Consider the following 22,661-nt stretch of genomic DNA (forward strand, 5'->3'; position numbering starts at 1 on the left):
AAGATATTATGGAACTGCTTTGCAATGCAGGAACAAATTTACACTCTCAAACGAAAAATATTTACTCGTCTGAGAAGTTTCCTGTTATAAAATATTGAAATTCTAGGTTGCATTATTCCATTTGAAATAAAATCCCAGAGGCCCGTTGTCGGTTTTTTCAGAACAGTATTTTCATTTTAGACCAATTTCTATACTGTGTCAAACTCAAATCTGCTCGCAAGAATCCTTGTATATTCATTCTTTTCAACTTTTCTTTTGACAGGTATGCAAAGCAAAGAAAGTATCACCTCAGAATAAACTGTGAGTAAAATATTTTAAAATTTCAAATCGAAATACATATTTCAAAGAATTGTAACTGACAAATCTGTTTGAAGTGATGTATTCTAGATGTATTTTGCTTTTAGAATAATTTGTGACTTTATTTACGCATTTTCAGAGCACAAGCAGAGAATTTGAATCTTAAATCATTTTAATCGATTTATGAATTTGAAAAATATATATACAAATTCAAATAATAAAAATTATTCAGCTTTGATGAGAATCAAAACTTAATATGTATGGTTTGAATTTGCTGCCGAGTTTATCTTAAACTTTAATTACACAATTCTTTCAATGCAAACAGGATTCAAGTTGCCTTAAGATAGCAGATATTTTGCACACGAATGGTACTGATAATATAGTTCAACATTTAACCATAGAATCAATGACAGTACATACATGTGACATACAGGTTGAACAGTATAATCTCCTTTAATATGCATTTTAAGAATCAGCAAAAACGAAAATGAAAAAAGTCTACACATGAAGATCAAAAAATAAAGTTTAAGCGTCGACAAACATTATGGTCGCATTGAATTTCGTATAAGAATAGCTATAATAGAAAAAAAATTATATCTTTAATTTAATAAAGGTATGATCTTTGTCATATAATTTGTTTTCAATTATATATAAGGAAACACCACGCTCATATACCACATATACGTCACGCTCTCATACGACAAGTCCTGGGTTCCGTCCTCGGGCTGGGCAAGGTTGACTCAGTCTTTCATCTCTTCAATGGATTTATTAAATGAGTATGAAGCATGCTTGGGGACTAAGCGCTGGGGGTTTCACGTTCGGCTGACCAAACAACCGGAACAACTGCTCCTGCACCCCAGAGTCCAAGGTCAAGAAAACTGAGATGAGCACAGTAAGCTTTGGCCCTCAATGGGCTGTCACGCCACTGAGTTTAGTTTATAAGGAAAACCCACTGTTATTTTATTCCACGTTTCACTTCAGAATTTATTTACACAAGAAAGAAATATTTTTAAAAAAATGCCAATCGTAACAATGATTATTTCAAATAAGAAATATTGCCTAAAATAAAGCGTCTGTTTATTTTACAGAAGGGCAGAAGGGAACTGTGAATGAAGAAAAAAAATAAACATTGATAACTTTTTTATAGTAACGATATCAATGCTTTTTATAACTATATTATTAATATTTTTCTTAAAAAAAAATTCTGAAGATAAAATATGCTAACAACACGAAAAACGAAATACGAGTAGTTTCCATTAACCTAGGTAGAGAACTCTTAAAAACAGTGACTTCCATTATATTAAAGAAATATGCAATATAAATGACTTAATTTCTTCCTCTTTTCCTTCCGCCTAATTCACAGATTAATTTGAGATAATTGATAATTTTAATACGTTACTCTAAACGATAAAAAAATTCTTTCTTTGTTGTATAAATTAGTGTGGAAAGCATATTAAATATATTACGGTTTGCGTGTTTTTATTGCACCGCATCCTTAATGAATATTTTTAGAGTCATTGTCTAAAACATGCTCATTATATTTACAAGTAATATATTATTAAGCAATTAACAGAATCTGACGAATCATACTGAGAAAAAAAATGGTCAAAACTACCAGAATATGGTGAAACTTAACATGTTTCTGGCTCTATGGGAACACCAAAAAACTTGGTAATATTAAAAAAAGCACTTTTGAAACAATTTTTTTAAATTAACAATTAAAAATGGGATAAAATATGGTAAATGTGGTGAAAGTTCGTAATTTTACTTTGATAACTTAAGCATGACATAAAAACCAGTTATTCGGTTAAATTCACTTTTCCGTTTTGTATTTTTTACTTATTGTATAGTTATAAGAACTATAATAAGAAGTATCAAATCGTAAGAACCATAATCAGTCTAATATTTGTAAATAAGTTGGGGAATGGATAATAAAGGCAGTAGCACTAATGGCTTAGAAAATTGTGTATAGTATATTTTGGCAAGGTAGAATAAGTATTGAAATTAAAGTATTAGGGGAGAGGGAATTTAGAAACTTACTTAAGAATTTAACCAATACTCAAGCTCAAATTTTTGTCATCCATATTTTGCGCAAGAGCAAAGTATTTCAATATACTATAATTTAAGTTGCTCTGTAACTTTGTCTGATTATGGTAGACAAATTTTCAAGTTTAAGATTTAAAAAAATATGACTGCATTTTAACGTTACAAAGGACTAGTAAGAACTTAATTTGATAAATTGAATGGCGAAACTTATTATTTTTTAACATTATTATCCACTACAAGAAACATTCTTTCAAATTTTAATAAACCATTTGGAATTCAGCCGTATATTTGTCTTGACCCAACGGCGAAGACAGGACACTGGTGTCTCTTTTTTATATTTTTTTCTGACTCCCCTAATTACAAGCAAAAACACATTTCGGTATTTTTAAATGATAAAAAGCAGTCCAATAGTTACTAAAAAATCTGTTAGAGTACCGGAATTATATTTAAGCTAATTATTATATCCTAAAAAAGTAGCTTGATTTTTTTTTTGATTCATATTCGAAAATTTATCGAAGTTATTTTGTAAATTAAAGAAATTCCAATGGTGAATAACTTTTTCTCTTAGATTTAACTAACTGGAAATAAGAGCAAATTTGAAAGAAAATTTGTTATTTAAAGTGTGCCGTGTTTGAAAGATTTTACTTTTGAAGCAGAAAAATACCCCGGTGTCTTATGCTGTAATTCATAACCATAAATTATTAAAGAGTTAAACATAATGTCTTTCACTTATTTTGAAAGAAATTAATACAAAATAATGAAACGAAGGGGTTCCCAAGACACGTAGTTTCTTTCATCGAAATCTATCAAAACCATATTGCTTCCCTTTAGATTAAAGATTAATCTCAATTTTTAATATAAATAAACATTATCAAATTATAATTTTGGAAAATGACCCAGATGATGTGGCTGCAAGGCTAAGCCCCACAAGACACCTTCGTCCACCAAGAAAGCAAAAATTCGATTTTTATGCTTAATTTAGCCTAGTTTTTGCCAATTAAAGTTAAGGAATACATGTATTGGCTATTAATTGATTAAATTCAATGCCAAGGCTCTTTTTCTTAGCCTTACACATTCGAATGTGTTGGCGGTAAAGTAAGTGTGAGAAATAATAGCGAATTTTAATGAAATCAAAACATTAGTAATCATATAACGTTTTTCGGATTCTATGCTAATATGTTAGGCAGATGTAGAGGTCATTTTTAAAAATAGATTTTACTAGGCACTTAATTCAAGGTTGTGGTATAAAAATATTACAGATTATATTAATAATTTTATTTATTGAAAAAGTATTAAAGAAAAAAAAAGTAATTTTGCTTTTAAATGTTTGAAATATGTCATGCATCTTTATGCATGACATTTGCATTCTTAAAAAAAAAACAATCAAAAAAATTTTTATTTATGTTATTTATTGAATAATTTATTTTTGAATTTCACAATAACTAATTTTGTACTTACATTTTTAAAAGAACAGCTATATAACTTTTTTAAATTATAGAGTGATAAAAAAAAAGATATCATACATTAGAGTTTTAAAACTAGAGATTCTTTATGTTTTTTCAAACTTTTTCCCCTTCAAGATATATTTAAACAGCATTTTTCAGAAAAAGACTGAAATAGATAAGGCAAAAAAACTAATTTCAACCTTCTTTTTCTAATTTGAATTTGTAATATCATTTGTTTAATCCAAAATTAGTTCTTTAGATTTAAAGTCATTGCTCATTTTTTTTCTTCATATCTATAGCTTCCCTGAAGACATTGTGTAATCAAAAAGAGTTTTAAAAAATATATATTTAAATTACTCTCAGAAATTGATTATAAAATTGCCAAATGTAGCTCTTTCTTTTTTGCATGTTTTTAGGATATTATGTAAACTTAAACGGATTTTTATACATTATTTATATGTATAAGATAAATCATAAGAGGGAGGGTTTTTTTTGAGGTTGCAACACCAGTCCAGTTTCTTTTAAGTTTCGAGTTCTTTTTTTTAACAAAAGCAGTTTTTTCTAATATTTTTATTCGTCCATTTTTTTAAATTAATTTTAGCATTATTTAAGTCCTATATATATATATATATATATATATATATATATATATATATATATATATATATATATATATATATATATATATATATATATATATATATATATATATATATATATATATATATATGAAAATAAGTGTAAGTATATCAAAAATAAATAAGTTATAAGTGGTTCTGGGTCACCGAACTTGATGCATGCTTTATGAAAATTTTTCAAAAATTATGTAAAGCAATGAGTCCATTGAGGTTGCAAATAAATGTGTAAGAGAAGAAAATACAAAACCGTTATCAAAACCTAAGAAATCATTAAAGTTAATTAATATGACAATATGATGGAGGAAAAAAACGTCTTTCGAGGAAAAAAATGAGAGATTTTGAAATGCAACGATTGCATCACTCAATCAAATTCTAATTCGGCTCTTCATCTATAAATATATACCAGACTTAAGCTTTTTTCGCTTAAATATTATCTTTGAAACTCTAATTACCTTTCAATTTTGTTTATACAGGGCTCTAAGTGTGATTATCAGGAAACACACTGAATAAAAAATTTGTAAATCGGACGTCGCTGTATTTCTAACTATACATTGCCTTTTTACATTGCTCTTTGTTTTCTCCGACAATCAATGAGGTTTTGAGTACCACTGTAAGTAATTCTTTAGTTTTGAATGACGTTTTTTCTTCTTCTTCGCTTAAAAAGTAGTTGTGATCCGTAATATGCATACTTTTACTTTACATTTTTGAGAAAACTCCAGTTTTATACATTAAGGGCAGTCATTCCAGAATACCCTGTGTGTGAATCTATTTTAATGTTTCTTTTGCTTTTCTTAACACCAATACTCAATGAATCACTGAGGAAAAAATTTCCATGGCTACCAGAATATGGTAAAATAACATAACGTGTTTCTGGCTCGATACGAACACCAAGAAGCTCTGTAATTTTTACCGAAGCGTTTTTGGTAAAATTAACATTAAAATATGATTTCATAATATGTGTTAGAATTCGGTTTCAGCTAGTTAATAAATATCTGGTAAAATTTAATAGTTTTATATCATACCTTAGAGCAAAGTCTATTCGGTTAAATTTACTGTTCAGATTTGTATTTTTTTTTCTAAATTTGTGATAATAAGTAGAAAAATTTAGAAAATCAGAATTTTTTCTTAACAGTTAACTGCGAAAAAATTTCAAAATAAATGATTTAAATACCGTATATATTGGTTTCATTAAAATGAATTACGTTGTTTTTTTTTACCAAAAATTTTAAGTATACTCAATGATGTAAACAAACCCAGTACTTCTTTTATTTAGAAATACAAATGTGCTTTTTTCTAAAATTTAAAAATATTGTTTTTAACATATTTTTCTATATTTCTTTCTTAAGAGGGGGGAGAAATAAGTTATTGATTAAACATCAGTTTATTCAATAAACTCGTTTCCAGCTGCCCTCGGAAAACTTCGAAGTTTTATTTTCAGACTATCATCTATTGCATCTGAAATATATTTTTTTTAAAAAATAAAGACAGGTTGGATTGCTTTTAGAAACCCACGCATATATTAGTTTTATATCTATTTGAAATAAATTGAAGTTCGTGTTATCTGTGTGAACTTTGAAAAAAATTCAACTTGAAGCATCGGATTTCATGAATACTTTATAAGTTTTGGCGCACAAAATAAGAGCCCCAAGAAAAAGTGTTTATAAATTTTGAATTTCAGCTACTTGATTCAGCTTGAGAAATGAATATTGATTTTTCTTAGAAATTATAAGAAAATTGTTTATACTTACATTTTGTTGATATATTAATAATATAAAAATTATAATATTTTCAATTATGTTTTTGATGAACTTTAAATAAAGATGTGTATTTCTGCAGCTTAAATGTTAAAACCAAATAGATCAAATTTTATTAGCTCCGGCTTCTTTCACTGTGAAACAGCTTAGTATAAGTCTGCGCCCAAAATGGTGGCGACTAATTTACAGTATTGCAAAACGTCATTGGTATAGAGAAACACTAGATCAAGAGTTATGTGTGGTGTATTACTACTCCACTTAAGTAACTACAGTAACAAAATTCGCCTCATTTATTGTTCTCTTTGCTTCAAATTTTTTTTATTTATTTATTTATTTTTTTTTATAAATTTAACTAATGTGATACGCATTATTGTCATCTGTATTGCGCAATTGTGCTTTGTAATTGTGGTGCAGTTATGAATTTTGTAATGGTTTACTTATGTGCCGCGTTTTGTGCGAGCTAGACTGTCGTCCAGACGTGGACTATACAGTTAAGGGTTTTGCAAACCTAGGTACGTGTCCACGTCTGGAAGAAAAGAAAAAAAAATAACTACAGCCCCTAGCCATATTATTCGACGCACTATACGATTCTATGTAAATGCTTAATTATCAAGTGATACTATACAGCTTTATTGTTATTACACTGCTGAAACACGTTTGAACTTGTTTATGTTCGTGTATCAATTGGTTAACATTGTAATGCAATACGTTAAAAATAAATACAAATAGGAAGTGTATGAAAAATCTCCTGCATAAAAACCCATTATAAAAATCAACCAGTTAAAAAAAAAACAATTCAAATACCTTTATATACAATCTAAAAAACATTAATTAATATTTTTGGTGTGAAACGAAATATTTTTTCCTTCCTTTTTTCTCCTTGAAATAATTTCAAGAATCAATCGATATTCTTGAAGTACATGAAATGAAAGAAAACAGTTCTATTGTTATTACAGATTCTATTTTTTCATTAAAAAAAAAGTGTATTTGTTTGGCATACTATCAATGTGATTCCAGATTCCTTTCGCACAATGCCATTGCAGAATCATTGTATAAATACAAAAAGAATATCAATCAGCGGAAGATTTACTGTGGCAATAGTTTCATTTTTAGCAACGCAAATAAGGTAAAAGAAAATGCAAGATTTCAATGAAAGCAATCATTTCAAACCAAAAGAACTTATTTCCATGAATGTATTATGCGCTCTTTCATCTTAAAATGAAGTCTCTAACTAAAAAGCATTCGTGATGGTAATTGGGATTTCGTACAATAATAACGAGATATGTACTTTAGCAATGTAAGATAAAGTGTTGATAATTATTTTAGCAATGTAAGATGAAGTGTTGATAATTATTTTAGCAATGTAAGATGAAGTGTTGATAGTTATTTTAGCGATGTAAGATAAAGTGTTGATAATTATTTTAGCAATGTAAGCAGGCCTCGAAAAACAGCCCATCCGCCCGTCCTCGGCGGTCAAAAATTCCCCGCGGACAACAAATTTCTCGAATCCAACGTCCGCGCGGACGGCCATTTTCCCGTTAATGTTCGTGATATATTTTCAATTTTTGTTATCTTACAAGAGTCTAGCTCCTCACTTCTAAAATGACCCTCTAATCTTGAAATACAGCAACATACTGCGAATGGTGGAATTGGTGTTTCCTCTGTCTGGGAGTACTGCAGTGGTTGAAAGGGGCTTTTCAGCAATGAACTTACAAAAAACACATTACGTACTGGTCTTACCCGTCCTAGTACTACTGGTACTAGTACTACCCGTCCTAGTACTATTGGTAACCTAGTACTACTGGTTGACGCTTCTTAAACAAGAAGCGTCAACCGCAATTATGAACATCTACCTAAATGAAAAACCTCCTTCAAATTTCTGTGCAGAAACCTCTGTGAATCATTGGCTTGATTGTGGAACTGGTAAACGTCGTATTTGATTCATTTAAAAAGCGCAATTCCATAAATTGACATGATAATTGACAGATAACTTGACCTTTGTTATTTAAATTATTTCATTAAAGAAATAAATTATTTCAATAAAGAAATACTAGGTTTTACTATTAGTAACCTAGTATTTCTTTTATTACCGTATAATGTTATCCTAGTATTTGTAATCCTAGTAACTACTAATTTATTGTGCAATTTATATAATTGTTAGTAATAAATAAGAGAAAATTATATTTTTATTTATTTAGAAGTGACGGGTTAGTTTCAAAGGAGGACGGGTACACTGTTGGACAAGCCGTCCTCGGGGACGGGTAAAGTTTCTGAGTTTTTTCGAGCCCCGAATGTAAGATAAAGTGTTGATAATTATTTTAGCAATGTAAGATAAAGTGTTGATAATTATTTTAGCAATGTAAGATAAAGTGTTGATAATTATTTTAGCAATGTAAGATAAAGTGTTGATAATTATTTTAGCAATGTAAGATAAAGTGTTGATAATTATTTTAGCAATGTAATATAAAGTGTTGATAAGTATTTTAGCAATGTAAGATAAAGTATTAATGCGAAATTTAGCATTATAAGAAAGGCTAAGCTGTAAGCCCTTCCAGAATTATTATAAAAATATAAAAAGAGTATCAATCAATCGAAGGTATAGTGTGGTGACAGTTCTATTTATAACATTGTAAAACATGTAAAAAAACGATTTCAATGCAAGCAATTGTTTTAAATCGAAAGAACTTATTTTCATGAATATAGTATGCATTTTTTCTATTTTTAAATGAAGTCTTTAACTAAAAAGCATTTGTGATGGATATTATGTTTTTATACAATACGCACGTATATATTATACAATACATACATATATATTCGTATGTATATATACGTACGTATTGTATAAAAACATAATATCCATCACAAATGCTTTTTAGTTAAACGTACGTATACTTATATGTACGTATATACTTATATACGTATACGTATATATATGTCACGGCGTAAGACCGAAATCGGTGGTTGTTGACTTTCACCGGTGAATGTCGACAAAGACCAAATACGTCGGTGAAAGATTGAATATTTACTTACATTCTTGTACATTCGGACCCTCACCGGTGCATGTCGACAATCACAAGTATGCTTTGAATGTCCGAAATATTTATTACATTCGATTTGATATGAATTTATTCGTGTGGATATAATTACATTTATTCGATGTTTCAACCCTACACTGATGTTTTTTTAAGGTTAAGTGCCACTGCCCAGTATACATTTGCCCGGTATACCCTACAGTGATGTTTTTTTAAGGTCAAGTGCCATTGTCCGGTATATATTTGCCCGATACTCCAAACACTGATGTTTCTTCTAATCTATCGTCAGAGTATTAAAATATGGAATAAATATAAATATATCAAATAAATATAATAATATTAACGAATAAATTAATATAAAATTGGATATAACAAATATTTCGGACATTCACCAAAGCGACTATGTGATTGTTGACATTCACCGGTAAGAGTCAGAAATAAGGATATTTAGCAAATATTTCGGACATACACCAAGCGACTACGTGGATGTTGACATTCACCGGTGAATATCGACATTCTCCAGATTTCGGTGTTTCACCGTAACATATAGACATATACGTTTATACGTATATATACGTATACGTATGTATATATACGTATACGTACGTATATATACGTATACGTACGTATATATACGTATGTATATATACGTATGTTTTTATACGTATGTATATATATACAATTATACGATACGTACTTTATCAATAAAGTATTGATACGTACTTTAGCATTTTAAAATAAAATTCTTTTCTTAAACAGAATTTAAAACCGTTTCATACAATATTTCTTTGACAATTAGCTGGCAGCACAAACTTTTCTACGTCATACCTTTCAAAACATGTCTGCAATGTTTGAGAAATATTTTTAGAATGGTAGCACATAAGCAAATTATTCTTTATTAAGGTAAAAAAAGTTATTCACAACTCTAAAAGCATGTTTTAAAAGAAATTCCAAGAAAAAACTCATGCAAAAAGAAATATTTCTGAAAAAATTGTTCCATGTTTTTCATACAGGGAAAGTTGAGCAAAAATGGAATGTATTTCTTATGTTTCCAATGCTTTTATGTGCACTCTATGAGCAAGTTTCATCAATTGTCGTAAGTTTTGACAACAAATTATTCTATATTAAGATTTTAAAAAACTATTAACAACTCTAAAAGCATGTTTTAAAAAATTCCAAGAAGAAACTCATGTAAAAAGAAATATTTCTGAAAAAATTGCTGAATGTTTGTTTTTTTTTATACAGGGAAAGTTGAACAAAAATGGAAAGTATTTCTTATGTTTCCAATGCTTTCATGCGCACTCCATGAGCAAATTTTATCAAATGTTGTATGCTTCGATTCACTAATATACTTACTGTCATGATAATGTGTTGTGTGATTCTTAATGGAGTTGACAGAGCTTAAGCAGTACTAAAAGACATCTAACGAAATAACCCAAAGAATTACCTGTAAAACTTATTTAAACCTAATATAAAATTAGTTTAAAAAATTAAAGCAAATTTTCTTTTTGTTTTAAAAGAACAGAGAATAGACAAAACATACAAATTCTTTACTTCATTATGTGTATAGATTTTACTAAAGTGCATCAGTCAAAATTACCAAGCTTTTTTGTGTTCCCATAGGGCCAGAACCACTGTAAATTTTATTATATTCTGGTAGTTCCGATCGTGAATTTTTTTTTTCTCAATGCGCATAGTAATAATCAAACCACAATACTGTTTTTTAATTATATACTTATAGTTTTACTACTTTAGAAACTATACTTTTAGTTTTAATTTATACTCTCAAATATATAATTTTCAAACTATCACATATTGTCAAACAGGCATACATTTTTAAATTAGGTGAAGAAAAAAAACTGTCTTCCTGTTGTGGTTTCTTTTTACCTCAAAAATATTAAACCCTGGTAAACTTAAGCCTATATTTGAAACTATATTTAAAATCATTTTAAAGCAATGCTTACTCTTTGCTTCCTATTTAAGTTTCCTATAAACAGAATATTTGTTGAAATAAATTATTTATATTTCGTCTTCAATGGTAAACAAATATAAAAATGCAATTTTTTTTCTTATTTATTTGTAAAAAGTTTTATCCGGCTCATTTTTGGATTTCTTTAAAAAAATGAAAGACTGCAAGAAACTATTTACTCTTTTCCTGATATTAGAAGCGAGTAAACAATCAAAATTTCTTTTTTGCTTTGAGATACGCTTTTGAAATAAAACTTTGTTTTTAGAATAAAGAATAAAACATATTGATATTGTGGAGATATTAAACTTTTTATTTAGTTTGTGAGAAAACTACTGCGAATAGAACAAAATTTTCTTAAATCAAAAAGCATCTCTTTCCCTTGCAAAATGCCCTGGTGAATTTTTAAAATTGTGTATAATATTGATATTGTTTTAAGAGTTGTATATTGTTTTTAAATTATTTTCTTAAATTATTATAAACGCTGTCTTTTCTTGCATGCACAGTTTCTCGTAACCACTTTCCATAACTACCTATATAGTTTTAAAACTTAAAAATTACTTTTTAAAATATTACTGTCGTATTCTACAATATTCTATGAAAGCTAATTTTAAGCCTATAAGGTGTAACAAAAAAAGTATCACAGTTGAAAAAGACAAAATTAAAAATATGAAAGCAATTTTTAATTATCGGTTTAAACTGGGATTAATTGTAAACCCTTTTTTCTCTTCTCCACTCAGGGTCAGTCAAAAAGAACACCACCGGTGTTCTTTTTGACTGATCAGTCACCGGTCAGCCACCGGTCAGTCACCGGTGAAAGTTGTTGACTTTCACCGGTGAATGTCGACAAACACCAAATACATAGGTGAAAGATCGAATATTTCATTACATTCTTGTACATTCGGACCCTCACCGGTGTATGTCAACAATCACAAAGTCGCTTTGTTGAATGTCCGAAATATTTGTTATATCCAATTTTATATTAATTTATTCGTTGATTTTATTATATTTATTTGATATATTTATATTTATTCTGTATTTTAATACTTACTGACGATAGATTAGAAGAAAAATCAGCGTCTGGAGTATCGGGCAAATATATACCGGGCAGTGGAACTTAACCTTAAAACATCAGTGTAGGGTATGCCGGGCAAATGTATGCCGGACAGTGGCACTTAACCTTAAAAAAACATCAGTGTAGGGTATGCCGGGCAGTGGCACTTCTCCTTAAAGAAACATCAGTGTAGGGTATACCGGGCAAATGTATACCGGGCAGGGCACCTAACCTTAAAAAAACATCAGTGTAGGGTATACCGAGCCACTTAAGGTTGAGTGCCACTGCCCGGTATATATTTGCCCGATACTTGGTGTATACCGGGCAGTGGCACTTAACCTTAAAAAAACATCAGTGTAGGGCATACCGAGCAAATGTATACAGGGCAAATGTAACTGTATGGCCCGATACTCCAAACACAGATGTTTCTTCTGATCTATCGTCAATAAGTATTAAAATATCGAATAAATGTAATTATATCCACGAATAAATTCATATCAAATTGAATATAATAAATATTTCGGACATTCACCAAAGTGACTATGTGATTGTTGACATTCACCGGTGAAAGTCAGAAGTAAGGGTATTTAGCAAATATTACGGACATACACCAGTTGACATTCACTGGTGAATGTCGACATTTTCGAGACTTCGGTCATTCACCGTAACATATATATGTATATATATATATATATGCATAGGTATATGCATATGTATATATATGTATGTATATATATATATATATATATATATATATATATATATATATATATATATGCATAGGTATATGCATATGTATATATATGTATGTATATATATATATATATATATATATATATATATATATATATATATATGCATAGGTATATGCATATGTATATATATGTATGTATATATATATATATATATATATATATATATATATATATATATATATATATATATATATATATATATATATATATATATATATATATATATATATATATATATATATATATATATATATATATATGCATATGTATATATATGTATGTATATATATATATATATATATATATATATATATATATATATATATATATATATATATATATATATATATATATATATATATATATATATATATATATATATATATATATATATATATATATATATATATATATATATATATATATATATATATATATTCTGGAACTTACAAAGCCACATCTCACTCTAATCAGATCGCTTGATCATACATTCTCTAACTCAACTCTTTTTAGTCTTAATTGAGTTATTGAAATTTATTAAAGTAATTTAAATAAATAATTTAAATTAACATACCATTGACGCGTAATTGCTACCTGTTTAAGTTTTCTTAATTTTAAAATACAATATCTTTTGCTTTGTATGCACAAACATTACAGTGCTACTAAAACCTTTAGAAAAATAATAGTTTTTTTAGAAGTTTAAGAACTATGCTTTTTAAAGTTAATTAATATGATTATTTATGGCAAAGTGTATGATTATGTATGGCAAAGGAATTCATTAAAATTCAATGAATTTCGAATATTAATGCCTTATAGCACTATACTATTCAACGAAACTTTTTATTTCAAGCGAAGCTTATTAATTTTTTTGTTTTCAGTTTAAAAAAGATATATTAAATATATTTATATAATTTAAAATATACGATATGTTAATTTTTATATCTAATATTTTGAATGGATTTATAGTTTTTAAAATAATATAAAACAAGATCAAAGTCATATCTAAAATTAAAAATTGTATTTACGATTTTATGTAATGAAAAAATTTTTTTTTAATTATTTAGTTAAATGATTCAAAACATTTATTTAGATTTAAATTTAATCATAGCATAATAAAACAATAGAAAATTATAATAAAACTCATCAAATAGAAAATTATTTTATCATAATAAAACAATAGAAAATTATTTAATATTTGCTCATTTCACAAAATGGAAACTTATACTCCCTTGATAAGCTTTTTGCAAAATAAATTTCTTTTTGCATTTGAAATGAATGATGTTTTACTTTTATTCACATAAATCAATATTGTAGACCTAAAATGTAAGTTTTTTAAAAAAAAAATTTGAATATTTGAAACAATTTGTCAGATTTTTGCATTTGTATATGAATCAGGGCTCGAAAACGCCCGTCCTCGGCGGTCAAAAATTCCCCGCGGACTACAAATTTCTCGAATCCAGCGTCCGCGCGGACGGCCATTTTCCCGTTAATGTTCGTGATACATTTTCAATTTTTGTTATCTTACAAGAGTCTAGCGCCTCACTTCTAAAATGACCCTCTAATCTCAAAATACAGCAACATGCTGCGCATGGTGGAATTGTTGTTTTTTTTGTCTGGGAGTACTGCAGCGGTTGAAAGGGGCTTTTCAGCAAAGAACTTACAAAAAAACACAATATTTACTGGTCTTAAACAAGAAGCGTTAAACGCATTTATGAACATCTACCTAAATGGAAAACCTCTTTCAGATTTCTGTGCAGAAACCTCTGTAAATCATTGGCTTGATTGTGGAACTGGCAAACGTCATATTTGATTCATTTAAAAAACGCAGTACCATCGGATAAATTGACATGATAATTGACAGATAACTTAACTTTTGTTATTTAAATTATTTCATCAAAGAAATAAATTATTTCATAATAGAAATACTAGGTTTTACTATTAGTAACCTAGTATTTCTTTTATTACTGTATAATGTAATCCTAGTAACTACTAATTCATTGTGCAATTTATATAAATGTTTGTAATAAATAAGAGAAAATTATATTTTTATTTATTTAGAAGCGACGGGTTAGTTTCAAAGGAGGACGGGTACATTGGTGGACAAGCCGTCCTCGGGGACGGGTAAAATTTCTGAGTTTTTTCGTGCCCTGATATGAATTACCTTGTTTGGAAATACTTTTCTCTAAAGTTTGATCAACGCAATTAATTTACTTTCAAATAAAACTAAATGAAATTAGATAAAATTTCCTATTACTGTGCAAGTTTATATGATTCACTTTCTCAAAAAGCACAGTTCGAATATGGTTAGTTCCGAATATGAAATTTAAAGCTATTAATTAAGTTCATGAAATTATTAAATTTGAATTTGATATCCTAACATCATAAATTTAATTATGTCGGTCAATTGTTTTTTTTTCTTTCTTACACTTTATGTATATTCTGTCATTTGCTTGATTAAAAACTTAATTGGCTTCAAAAATATGAACATTTTAATAAAAGAGCTAAAAATAGGCACCAATTTTCAAGACTTGCTGCTGGAGTTGAATGAGAAAAACAAAAGTGGTTTGAAACATAAGACGTGAAGTTTCCAGTACAAAATGGAAAAATAAAGGTGAAGAGGCATATATTTTCTTTGATTATTTGATGTTCCAAATCACTTGATATCTCAAACTACTCATTCCCGTCTGGCAAGTCTTGAGAATGTGCGTCTATTTTTTAGCACTTGAAACTTATCGACTTTTTCATATTATTTATCATTATTTTTCCTATTATTATCATCCATATACTACTCAATTTTAAACCTGATGATGTATCCTAATATTATCGAAGCATTTATACGCCCAACTGTTACATATATAATGACTTTGAGATTGTGCATTACGACAAAAAAATGACTAAAAATAATTTTTTTAAACTATAGGAGAGAGATATCGATTGCCGATTTCAAATCAGTGATACGAAAGTATCCAAGATCTGTTAAAAAAATCTCAAGCAATAGAAAACAAAACATAAATTGTTTCCCAGTGTTATCGACAATAAAAATTATCACATTAGTTGATTTCATAAAAATTATAGACTACTCTTCAGGGTGACTCAGCAAATTTATATTAAGACCTAACAATTTTTTAACACATTAGGTGATGTCATAAAAATTATAGACTACTCTTCAGAGTGACTCAGCGAATTTATATTAAGACTTAAAAATTTTTTAACACATTAGTTGATGTCATAAAAATTATAGACTACTCTTCTGAGTCACTCAGCAAATTTATATTACAACTTAATAATTTTTTAAAGCAATTATGAAGAATAAGAGACGAAAATAGTCTATGTAAAAATAATGTAGATTAATTAATATGAAAAAAGAACATAATCTTCCACTAAGTATCCATATTTTATTTTCATTTTATAACCGTCGTTGAACAGCAGACCTAATTTTATGGGTTTACGACTACTAATGTTCAACTCCGGAGCCTTGTAATTTTGAACCCAATCCAGAAGACAAGGGAACTCCTGGATCGAGTATTCGGAGAAATCTGCCTTCGTGGAGGACTTTTTGATGGAGCTAACCCGCATTTGCATTACATGGAGAGGAAGAACACGAGAACCACCCACGGTTAGCCTGACGGCAAGGGGACTCTAACCCATGATCCATCTACCACTGAGGATATTTCACGTCAGCACTGCGGTAGGTACAAACCGGATGCGGAATTCGTATCGACTGGGATTCGAACCCGGTTCACCGCATTGGAAGGAGAACGTTCCTCTGAGTCATCGCGGCTCAAGTATCCATATTTTGTACAAAACAATCGCAATTATTAAATTACGATATCGCACAGTCACATAAAGTAAAACTTTCTGATGAGTTTTGTATAAACGACCGCCGACAAAAATTAACCAGCTTTAGATTTCAACTCAAATATTAAGCAAACTATTTAAGGAAATGCGTACCGTTTTTGCGAAAAATATGATTACAAATTCATGTCTCTAAAAAAATTAATAAAATTTTAATTAAAATTGCTATTTTTTTCTAAATTTAATAAAAAAAGTTTTCCTGAAGCTATTTGATCGATATTTTTCATCCGAATTTACTCAATCAGCTGTCAATAAATAATTTTGGACGAAGCAATTACCTCGAAAGTTATGAAGTAAGCAATAATCTTAGAAGATGTTTTAATCTCGAGATGTGTAGCCAAATGGAACAAGCCACATAATTAATTTACCATCACAACTTATTACCTGTAGGGTACAGTTACAAACTAGAACGAATGCAATCGACTGCTTTGGAAATACGAGTAATTGCTTATCCATGAGGATTATGTTAATTTTTAAATTAATCGGCAAATGGAATATGAACTCACTTAAAATTCATTAAGTTATTTAATTTAAGAATTACGAAAAATTCTTTACGTTCCTTAAATTCAGTTCTTTAATATAATTAATAATTTAATTAATTAAGTTCTTTATTATAATAATTTAAAACTTTTTTTTTAATACGGAAATGTTATTGTTTTTATTTGTCCAATTTTTATCCTATACTCTACACATCAACATAGCATATTTTGATATTTTTTTTTTGAATATTCATATTTATATATAAGTGCATACAAAAATTATTTATTTGCAAACTATAAAATAAGTCTTTATGTAGTATATTTCGCACGTGGGCTGCAATAGTCGCACAACTCAAAAAACACGCATTTTGGACCAAGAACAGGTGTAAATATGAAAATACAAATTCTTTCAGAAGCAATACTTGCACAACTCATAATTCAACTTGAAGGTAATCTTCGTTTAAGCAAACGAAAGCATTTCTTATGCATTTTGCTTAGCAATGAAAGCTTTAAACCCACTTGTCTCAAAACTTGATTTTTTTCTTTAGTTGTGCCGCTATTGCAGCCCATGAGCGATTTAAAGTCAAAGTGATTCCATTTTTTAACGTTCACCAAATTACAGTTTATTATTTATAACTATTTAATACGTAGCTCTTAAACCATGTATACAACTGTTCAAAAAATTGAATTTGCAACGAATGTATTTAAATGTAAGGTAACAAATGAGAAATGGGATTCCCTATATGTGAAGAAAGCATAAAATTGAAGAAAACAAAGAAATTTTAACTGTAATGCGTTATTCCTATCTTAATAAATATGATTGATAATAATTTATATTGATAAATTATATTGGTGAATACTAATTAATATTGGCTAATGTATATTGATATGATTTATATTGCTAAATTTTAAATTTTTTCATTAATACTTTTAAATTATCACATATTTGCTATGTGTTTGAGTACATAGAGAAATTTAACACTAAAACAATGTTTTTTTTTAAATTGCGTTATTTGGGTAATTCTTACGAAATATGACAATTTACAGTCTAAATCTAATGCTATACTACTAAAATAACTTTTTTTTAAATTTTAATAAATAGCATTATTGTTAGTATTTTAAAATGGCCTTGTACTAGCAATGGCTGTTTTGTACATTTAAAAAATTTAATTGAATTTCAAAATATCATTTTCCTGGAATGTCACAAACAATATTTCCAATAATAGGTTTCAAAACATCCCATAACTTTTCCAATGTCTAATTTTTTTTATCTCAACCACTGCAGGTATTTCTAGAATATATGCGGAGGGTATCATTTACAAAAACTTTGTTGAAAATAATTTTTTCTGACAATAATTTTTTTGTGACAAGAAAATCTGTCATTTTCCTGGCTACTTTTATTTACTGATTTATAGCCAAAATAGATAGCGCCAGCAATCAATATCTTATGTTAATAGATTGATTAGAATACCATCCTATCTGAACATGTCTTATTACATGAATAAAGTACCAACTTTCTGGTTCAAAACCTATTTCAAAAATTTTTTCAAAGTGAGTAGGTTTTTATGTTGTCATTTTCCTGTCTTCTTGAAATCATTAATAACATATGCTACATGGATTTTCCTGTTATTTCAAGAAATCCTGCTATTTCTGCGGAATGTAAACATCTTAGGCCGAAATGTTAAATTAAAGCAAAATTCTATATAATGGCAAATTGTCATTATCCTGGCTGTCATTTTCCTGGCTTATGAATGACAGGACATTGAAGTGTTACCAGAAATTCTTTTTAACTGCTAATACTGTAAAGAGGGTAAGCAAATATAAACCTAATATCAAGTTTATGCATTATTGTAATATGCTTGGATGTAATCAAAGTAATTTTTTTTAATTAATGATTAATTATTATACACAATTTCATTCTGTACGCATCAGCAACAAAAACATTTTTGATTCTTTCTACAGTGGATAAAAGAATTAATTTGGGCAATTCATGGTCCATCTAACGCAAAGACTTAAGTTGAGCTACTTACTATTAGCTTAAATTGACTGTTTTTTTAACTTCTAAGCTAATATGCTATTTTCCTGGCATTCAAAATTTTGTGAATTTCTATTTTATTTTTTTTCTTGAGCAAATATCGATAAATTATACTGATATCTGGAAGATATTAATAAATGTAACTGATTAAATATACATAAATAAATTGGATTATTTTGAAGACTTTAAATTTGAAGAAATCTTTTGTTCCGAATTGTCATGTTTCCAAAGAATCACCCATTTACTTTGTACGTCTGGTTAGAAAAATATTTAACGAAACATTTTTCCCAATACAATTTTTCCATAACTATAAAAGTTGGACAAAATGTACTAACTCACTTTTTCATATTACCCAAGAAATACCTAGAGAATTATTTCAACACTTTAGTAGTGCTTAGGTCAAGCGATTTCACAATCATATCAATAAAGTTGAAAGCTTTTAAAAGTTTGAGGGACCGCCAATAAATTACGAACTAAAAAGAATGAACACCCTATGCCCAAGCTTTTAACTCATGTCAAGTCAATTACATTGACTATCGTATGAAATAACTGCACAAAATTTCAAAAACCTAGCTTAAATATTCATAGAGATATGGAGATTTTTATCCAAAAAAAACTTTTTTTTTGCTTGCGTTTTTTCAGTACGACTACAAATAAGTATTCAAAAAATTAAACAGCATTTTTGGAGTCATTTTTAAATAATAATAAAAATATAATTTGAAAACTTGAAAAAAAAATTTTAAAAGTTAATATAAGTATTTAAAGTTACATTTTCATACAGCGCATGCGAAGGGAATATTTTTTATAAAAAATTTAATAATTTTTTTTTGAATCGTGTTTGATAACTTATAAAAAAGTCAGATTTGAATATTTTAAAAATTTTAAAAGTTCTTAACAATTTTCCAAGTAATTCTTTGAATGGTTGGAGGTTTTCCCAACATTTAAATTTGAACTATTAAACAAGATTTATTAAAAATGACTTTGTCATTATACATGACCACACCCTATTAAATTATGTGTCATACACATTTTTTATTTCCTAATACCATCACATTTTGGTGTGCGGATCATCATTTTAGAGTATTATCATTTGTCATGAAATTTTATTTTAGAATACAAAATTAAATTTATAGAAAATCCCTTATCATTTAGGGCATTCAATGAAAAACCACTAAAGCTACTTAGAAATTTTCGAGAAACTTTTTGCATTTTCAAGGTATTCAAATCTTTTTTCATAGGTCACAAAATACGATTCTTAACAAAATTATGAAGAAAAAATTAAATATTTTTCGCGCGTGCCCTGTATGGAAGGATTAAATACTCATATCTTGCGCAATTTTTACGATTTTTTTTTTCAAATTTAATGTAATATTTTTATCATTAATTACAAATTGCTCCAAAAATTTTGTCTAATTTTATTGATTATTTCTGCAGTTATATTACGAAAATATATGAGTCAAAAGAATCTTTTTTTATAAAATTGTGCTTATCTTCATGAATATTTAAGCTTTATTGATATGATTGAGAAATTCCATGACTTAAACTCTTATAAAGTTTAACAGTTCTCTAAGTATTTCTTGAAAAATATACAAAAAGAAGTTTGTACAGAAGTGTTTCCATTATTTTGACCATAATTCTTAATTAGACTTTTTACATAAAAGTTAACTAAAACAAGTGTTATTTACTTTTCTCGTCACAAAAAAAATCGTTTCGTATATAGTTCAAAAATTATTCATTGAAATATTTACCATAAAATTTTTTCACTCAAATTTGTATGGTATTCCACATTTTACTTAATTAGACTATCAAATTAAAATTATATATTTACTTACTGTCACTTCACAAACAAATCATTTTGCACACTCTTAGAAAATTATAAATTGAAAATTCGGCAAAATTCTTAATTTTTTTTCAAAGCCGTACGGTCTTCCAAATTTTTATACATTTGCCAATAAAACCCCTGGTTGGAAATAATTTCAAAATTAAGCATTTATACCAATACTAAACAAATAACCCTCATCTGTGAACTTACAAATAACCCTTCAGGCAATCCTCGGATTTTTAGTACTAAAAAATGGTAAACAAGTTTTGAAAATATACCAAAACTTAAGTGCTCGGGAAAAGAATTAAGAGTATGTTGTCGTTAAAGTTGATGTACCCTTATTAAAGTACCAAGTTGGTACATATTACCGTGCAGGATTTTCTTCGTAAACTAATCGTAAAGACACAGTTCCCAGCAAAACATTGAATTCAAGCATCACTGGCTGTGGTTAGATAGCAGGTGGGTGACAACTTTGATCAGCCTGCGTAAGGAACGATGATGCGCGGTATCAGTCCTCGTTAAACTGTTCTACCGTAAAATAATCGACTGAGCACGCAGGTCGTCGGGATACCAAAGCAGGGGAGCCATCCCCTCTGCAGAAGCTCAAAATTGCGATGACGTGTCTTTGAATCAGTTTCCCAGACCATCGCCAATAGCCCATGCAACTCTAGTGGGACGACGTAAAGCAGTTCTAGCGCGACTTAATTAATCACCCATCCACTTTCTTAAGCTTGATTAGTCGAAATCCGGATTATGTTTCTAACTTAAAGGAAGCCTTGTTTAATTTTACAACTTATTAAAGCTGCGCATAACTGGCATGATATTTTGATTTATGCGAACAATATTACAGATCAAACATCAAAACGTTTTATTTCTGAATATAGTTAAGCCCTTTGTGCTTAGCATCCTTTTAAAAGCACGAGTTCTATTAACGAAAAGGGAAAAAGCAATAGCAGTAGTGATTTATTATTGAGATTTAATTTGTACGAATAAGACCGTCTATCAACGAAATATATTAAGAACATAAATATTAATATTTGGATCATATTTCGGAACAAAAAATTTGATATACCGTAATTTTAATAGTAATAATTACCCTGAAAGTTTATTAAGTACAAATGGCAGTCAATAATCACTTATTTTTAAAGCGTTTTGCATTTCGTATTTTACATGTTAAGAATTAATTTTATTTAAAAGGTTTAAATTCCGCTTTGGGAGTCATTTTAATGGTGAAAGAGATAAAAAGAAAGTGTTAAGAATTTATGTTAAAATGCCCCAAAGCAACTCGTTTTTCAAAAAAAAGGCTTTCTTTATCTGTATTGGAAGACTTAGAGAGGCTATGTTAAACGAACCGCGTTTTAAAAAGAATAATATTGACTAGAACGCATGAATACATTCATAACTTTTTCTTGCACGCTGTGGTGACGATGTATATTCTAGCCATACTTCTGCTTTTTATTTATTCATATTTTTTTCTCCCCTC

The sequence above is a fragment of the Parasteatoda tepidariorum genome, chromosome 4 (genome assembly GCF_982258835.1).
Source record: "Parasteatoda tepidariorum strain Cologne lab strain chromosome 4, Ptep-v5.0, whole genome shotgun sequence".
NCBI classification, from domain to species: Eukaryota; Metazoa; Arthropoda; class Arachnida; order Araneae; family Theridiidae; genus Parasteatoda; species Parasteatoda tepidariorum.